The sequence below is a fragment of the Penaeus japonicus genome, unplaced genomic scaffold, assembly GCF_977035675.1.
Source record: "Penaeus japonicus unplaced genomic scaffold, GWHDUDI00000001_assembly GWHDUDI00000017, whole genome shotgun sequence".
In the NCBI taxonomy this organism is placed as follows: Eukaryota; Metazoa; Arthropoda; class Malacostraca; order Decapoda; family Penaeidae; genus Penaeus; species Penaeus japonicus.
In genome coordinates, this window is record NW_028234419.1 from 17983971 (window position 1) to 17991470 (window position 7500).

Below are 7500 nucleotides of genomic sequence, written 5' to 3' on the forward strand. Positions count from 1 at the left end.
TGTTCCTTTTCAAAGACCTTTGCGATCGAGGAGCTCGTATGCCTGTCGAGATTCGCTGCTTCTGTCGCTATGAGCACATGCTGATTTGCATGTTGTAGGTGATCTATTTTGAGTAGAAAGTGGCCACGAAATACCTTTCGGTTTAAACAAAATTCGACCTTTGTACGATACAAAATATACAGCTGTTAAAAAATACTAAATGTCTTTATATATTACCAAACAAATTCTGATTTTCGTATAACATAATATCCTATCTCCCTACCTATCCATTAGGTCACAAAATTAGCATAAATATACAAAGATAGATTATGATCTACGAGGGATTTCCCGACTCCTTGTTCCACACGTGCCTGTTGTGGAAATCTCACAGCCTACTTTGATGCACTTATCTGGTATTATAATTCTAGACTGAAATTGACTTATTCTATTCGCTCATGGAATTTGATAATGCACCTCTATGGGAGTAATAATGCACTCTCAGTAATCATCTCTCTGTCTGTCTGAAATTCAGTTTTCTTTATATTCTATCATTTTCATTTGCTTCTATCTTGTCCATACCGCATACAAACAAGAGAAGAGTCAAAGAGTCAAATGAAACTCCCTGTACCATACACATTATACTCAAGCGGTTTGATTCATGTCTTCTTATGCAATGCCAATTACTGCATGCCAAACAACGGATTTAGAAATATTTGTTAATCTAAATTTAACCTTAGGCCTATAGGCGCAATGAACACGCACATTAAGAGAACATTTTTTTATAAACTAAATTGTGAAGGACACTCATGATCTTTAGACCAGCGTGATGGTAAGTATTATGAGCTTCCCATTTCAGATCAAAGTCATCATTATTAGTATCATTCATGAATTCTCTCATTATTTCCATTCGAATTATTTCTATTGTATCTACTATTACTGCTATTACTATTGCCACTATTACTACTACTACTACTACTGTTGCTGCTGCCCCCACTACTAACAGAGAGGCTATGCTAAAAAATCAATTTGGATATTCCGCCTAGCAAATATCACTTGCCTGATGCTTTAGACCATTTTCTAACTGACATCCCTGAAAAATCCTTTAAAATTGTGTGTTTCAATATCAATAGCTTGCCACCTAAACTCGAAGAGTTTCAAACAGAGTGCAGAGCTTTTTTCGAGTGCAATTTTGATATTTTAGGTTTTTGTGAAACAAAATTAGACGATAGCATTCTAAGCTTTTATAATCTTAACAATTATGTCAATTAGTCTAACCATGTTTCACGAAATAGATGTGGTGTCTGTATCTATGTTTCAACAAAACACTCGTCAAAATACAGGTCTGATATCACAATGACTCTACCACATATACAAACTATTTTCGTAGAAGTTAAAATGCAAGTACGCAATGTATTAAAAGAAGTTGGTTGCATATACCGACCACCACATTGTAGCCTTTATGATTTTATGAACAGTTTATCTGAGGTACTAAACACCATCCAACGAGAGAAATCGACTTCGTACCTGATTGGTGACATTAATATAGATCTCCTGAAACATGCGCATTCCAAAGATGCTGTGGACCTCATATCACTCTTTCACAGCCACTTCCATTACTACACCATAACACACCCTACAAGAGTAACCACAAACACAGCCATGCCTTTAGACCAAATATGGACAAATGATATCAGGCATAATTTGACGAATGCCATTGTTTATTCTTCAGTATCTGATCACTTCCCAGTCTTTTCTTGTTTTCAATCCAGAGATTCTCCCAAAACACCTAACGCTACAGTCATACAATTCAGAGATTTCAGTGCTGCAAATTTAGATAACTTTTTGTCAGATGTTGAAGACGTCGATTGGCTTAACTGCCTTACCTCAACTGAAGTTGATGAAGGCTTCTTCCAGTTCCATAATAAATTTTGCACCATATTTAGCCAATATTTTTCCATAAAACATAAAAAGATTAAGACAACACTTAAAGAAACCATTTATTACCCACGAAATAAAGCAGCTAATGAAGGAAAAGAATAAGTTGCAGAGAAAATTTCAAAAGAAACCAATAACATATGGGGAGGCATACCGATCAATAAGGAATCAGGTTAGAAATATGATGCAAAAAGGTAATGCAAAAGCCACATATTACAAAAATGAATAAACAGATTCAATGGGAAACAATAAGAAAACATGGGACATCATAAACACAGTTCTTAATAGAAAATCGCAGACTCCTTTACAGACATTAAGTCCTGATGTATTAAAATCTTATTTTGCTAACAGTGGAGAAGCTCTAGCGAGCAAACTAGCAACGTCGGAAGCCAGTCACTTATATTATCTAGACAACCCCTTACAAATGTATTTTTCTCCTAGACTCTATACAGAATCTGAAATATCTAATATTGTCAGAGAATCTCGAGACAGCTCTGCTGGAAACGATGACATTCCAATGTCTATTATAAAAAAATCTCTGCCTTTATTTTTATAATCGCTCTCTGCAGACAGGTATGTTTCATGTTTAAAAATATCAAGAGTTGTTCCCATACATAAAGGTGGATCACTTGATGAACCTAAATGTTATAGTCCTGTATCCATTTTCTCAGCCTTTGGCAAAATTTTCGAAACCATGATGTATAATAGAATGAGAATAGAATAGAATAATGGAATTCTGTAACTACAACAATGTATTATTAAATTTCCAGTTTAGTTTTAGAGTTCAGCGATCATCAGAATCAGCCTTTGATGACAATGAATTCGTATGATGCGTATTTCTAGATTTATATAAAGCCTTTGATACTGTAAATCACCAAATTCTCATCGACAAACTATCTCTCAAACAGAATGCAATATGTGTCAATAAATGGACAATCCTCAATAATGCTGCCAGTAAACTATGGAGTCCCTCAAGGGTCAGTCCTTGGGCCATTGCTCTTCAATATATATATATATATATATATATATATATATATATATATATATATATATATATATATATATATATATGACATGCCAAGATCATCTTCCGCCTTAAACTACGTCTTATTTGCGGATGATTGTACCATACATATCAGTGACAGGAACATTGACACTCTGATGGATAAAATGAACAAAGAATTTGGCTAACGGCAAACAAACTTACCATTAACCCTGGTAAAACTCAATATATAATGTTTAACAGATACAAAATATTTACGTATCCACTTCTCCAGATCACTATTAATAACGGTAACATAGAGGGGGTAGACCAAACAAAATTTCTAGGTGTTATTGTAAATAAACACTCATACTAGCACAGTCATATCTAATATGTACGTAGTAAAATAGCCAAAATATGCGGCATACTATATTCAACACGTAACCACTTAAACAGAGAGGCTATGCTAACATTTTACTATTCCTTAGTTTATTCAAATTTAATTCATTGCTTGACAGTATGGGGCGGAGCTAGAAGTCTTGCAGAAGAAAATTATAAAAAATATCATGGGACTGAAGACCCCAGATCATACCAACGGTTTTTTTATCAATTTAAAATTGCTAAAATTCAATGACATTTACACTTTTGTATACTCCGTATATACTTATTAATGTTTTCACAACTTAATTTCCTCTCCAAACTATTTTTGTAATAGCACAAACAATGTTTACTCCAGAAGAGACAACTATAGACTCTGCCCTCCTCTAGTCTCAGCTTCTCAATCACAGACCCATATTAAATATCTCGGTGCCGTTATTTTCAATGGAATTCCCCCTGAAATAAAATAAAAAACTACCCTTAGCAACTTTAAAAGCAGTCTGAAATCCTATCTAATTAACAGCTACACTGTATAAAGAAAGTAAAATGAACAGCTTAATGATGAGTATTCAACTTTGTCTTGTGCTAGTTAGTCACAGTTCTTTATCCTGTTATGAATCTATTAATGCATTAAGATTTATTTTTGTCCTTATAGTGCCTAGAATATCTTATTGTTCTATTCAATTGCACTTATATGGCATACTATACGTATGTCTGCATGTATGCGTATGTGTGTGCATAGGTTTATGTGTATATGTATGTATGTGTGTATGTATATATGTGTGTGTATATACTGTATGTGTGTATGTATATATGTGTGTGTGTATACTGTATGTATATATGTGTATGTATGTATATATATATGTATATATATATATATATATATATATATATATATATATATATATATATATGTGTGTGTGTGTGTGTGTGTGTGTGTGTGTGTGTATGTATGTATGAATATATGTGTATATATATTTTATTTTTTCCAATGCTTATTCACTATTTGCTGTTTATTTCATATATATTTTTATTTTTAGAATCTTCTGTTTTAAAGTCATAGATAGTGTATAATTTGTTAGCTTTTAAGGTGTAACACGTCACCAAAAAAGCTTGGTCAGAACTAAAACAATGTATATGACTATATCCGAATACTTTTTGACCAAATAAACTATTTCAGTTTCAATTTAAATTACCACAACTGCAAAGACCACTACTGCTATTACTATTATCAGTAGTGACTGTTGTTATGTGTAAAAGGTTGGCTATGATCGTATATGTCTGTTTGCTTATGTTGTGTTTGTAAAGAGAAGATTAGTGAATATCGCACGCACAGGTTCGTGAATATCGCACGCACAGGTTAATGAATATCGCGTGAAGACGCATTGTTAGTATTAACTTCAATATTCACCACAATAACGACGGTAATGCCGGTAAAAAAAAGTTCCAAGAGAGAGAGATAGAGAGAGAGAGACCTTGAGACCAAAGACTGCTTCGGGTGTGAAGGACGCGGACCGAATAAGGAAGACACATGATCAGCTGATGATAATGTGAATTGTTTTAGCAGAGTCTTCCGTGTTGCCACACCGCGGACGAGGCGCAAAGACCTAGGGAGAGTGTAAGGGGTTTAGAGACAGACAAATCGCTACATCTGCGGCCATTGCGATTACGCTCTTAGACATCTCCCGATTCGTTACAGAACCCGGAAAAGCAGACCAGTGATTTTTCTCTTCAAGACCGAAGTCGCGGTCTTTGTGAACACGTGGCATGCTTTAAGCTTCCGTCAAGAAGCCAGGAAGCTCGTCTTTATCCATTACTCTTTAAACATTATACTCAAAGTACATATATGATGATAAGAGGATAAAATAAAAACAGCATGAACATCGTTGTTAATAATGATGATGAAAGTGACAATGGCACTGATAAAGATAAAAATAATGATAATAATAATAGTAAAGGTGATAATGACAATGATGATAATAATAATAATGATGGTAATAATCATAATGATTATGATAAAAACAATTATTGTTATTATCTAGATTATCATTATTATCATCATCATTATCATTATCTTATTATCATTATCAGGATCATTATCAACATAATGATAATAAGGATGAAAATGATTACGATAACGCAATAATTATCACAACAGTACAGGCATGGTAATCCTGATAGTAAGACAGAAATGATGATGCTGAAATCAATAATAATGCTACCATTAATTTTAGTAGTACTACTGCTACAGTTATAGATACTACCAGTAATGATATAATCATAACACTACTGATGGTAATGATGCCATAATAATGATTATAATGACAACGGAAGTGACAAGTAGGGAAAATGCAAAGTGAAGAGAGCAACTTCTGATTGCATTTGCACGAGTGCAACCGGCTACTCTTCATAGTATATCCTGCATTCACACATTCCGCAATAGAGACGCAACTTCTGTGCTCTGTCAGTCTTAGTGCGCATATTCTTTACCGGCTGACAGCGAACGAGGGCTTTCGGCAACAGCAATATGTCAAAGTGAGTCATGTGGCTCTGGTCACAATGGCTCTGGAAAGACCCATTGTCTGCCAAACTTGGGGATAATATCCTTAACTGCTTCCCTTCCTACAGTAAGGAGTTGGACAGTCGTGGCTCTGGCTAGCTATGAGTAGCTGACATTGGGCATTTCACCACACCTATACGTAGAAATCCGCTACACAGTTATGTATACAGTATCAATAATCAGAAAATAATATATGTATATATATATATATATATATATATATATGTATATATATATATATATATATATATATATGTATATATATATATATATATATGACTTGCAAAACACTTTTCCGTGTTGATAAAAGGGTAGATAAACCCACTATACACAAAATAATATGTTTTCTAATAATATATTTTGTGTATAGTGCGTTTATATGTCATGTATATATATATATATATATATATATATATATATATATATATATATATATATATACATATACATATACATACACACACATATTTACTTACATACATATTGCCGCCTCTGAGGAGATCCACATAGCAGTCTGGACAACGTTGTCGCTTCTCAGGCGTGGCGACGCAGCCTGAAGGTCAGTCCAAAGCTTTCCTACATTCCAGACGGCTCGACTGGTTATTCCTGTTTCTATAGAGAACTGAAGAGTTAGAGACATATAGGCGGGGTGATGATTGCTTATCTCCTGATATCTCAACCTAATTTTTGATAGTTTGTATACACTTATCAGAACACGCACCTGTTTAAGGTGCTAGAGTCTCATTACTAAGTTAGCATATGAAAAAGAATAGTTTATATAAAGGCATTGATTTAAGGGAAGCAGAAGAAAAAAAAAATCTAGAAAAAAAAAAGATCTAGAAAAAAAAAAAAATTCTGCCTCTGTGCCGTACTGAAGGGCGGTTCGCGTAGCTGCACAACTTTATTCATTAGACTCCGTCGAGCCCTCGCTGCAGGATTTGAGCGGATATCCTATTCTGAAGACTCAGCATCTGTACCAGGGATCCCCAAGAGTTTTCAGAGAGGGAGAAAGCTGTGTGGAATGAGACCATCCTCCAACCTGTCACGTGGTCCACGAGGCTGTTATTTCTCATAAACTGGCGTCTCTTTTTCCGTCAGAAAGAAGCGAATGTTAGAAGAAGGCATTTCCTGCTGCAGGTGGCGAGGGATAGCGCCCTACAATAACCCAGATGGTAAGGGCCACAGCTGGTGTATTAGGTCCCGACCAGGCGTCACTTCAAAGCCTCTGTCGTTTGTGAAAGTCCGCCTTAACCTTCGTCCACATATGTAGACGATGCCGCAGATGTTTCATCAGGACCAGAAAAAGAGGAAGAAAAAGAAATAGAGAGAGAAGGAGGGGAAAGGAATGAAAAAGAAGAATGAGAGAATAAATTTGGAAGATGGAGATATGTATATACATATGTATATATGTTTATAATATATATATATATATATAATATATATATATATATATATATAATATATATATATATATATATATAGTATATTATAATATATATATATATATATATATATATATATATAATATATATTATATATATATATATATATATATGTATATTATATATATATATATATATATATATATATATATATATATATATATATATATATTATATAATATATATATATAATATATATATATATATATATATATATATATATA

The 7500-nt window shown here is 33.6% G+C and overlaps 1 long non-coding RNA gene across 1 annotated transcript in view; it reads left to right on the forward strand.

The window, feature by feature from the left end:
• Positions 1-200, forward strand: part of LOC147470049 (uncharacterized) — an 855-nt gene extending 655 nt beyond the window's left edge. The window contains exon 2 of the long non-coding RNA XR_015191745.1: positions 1-200. This exon is cut by the window's left edge and continues 330 nt beyond it. This is a non-coding gene — a long non-coding RNA (uncharacterized LOC147470049).
• Positions 201-7500: the final 7300 nt, after the last annotated feature.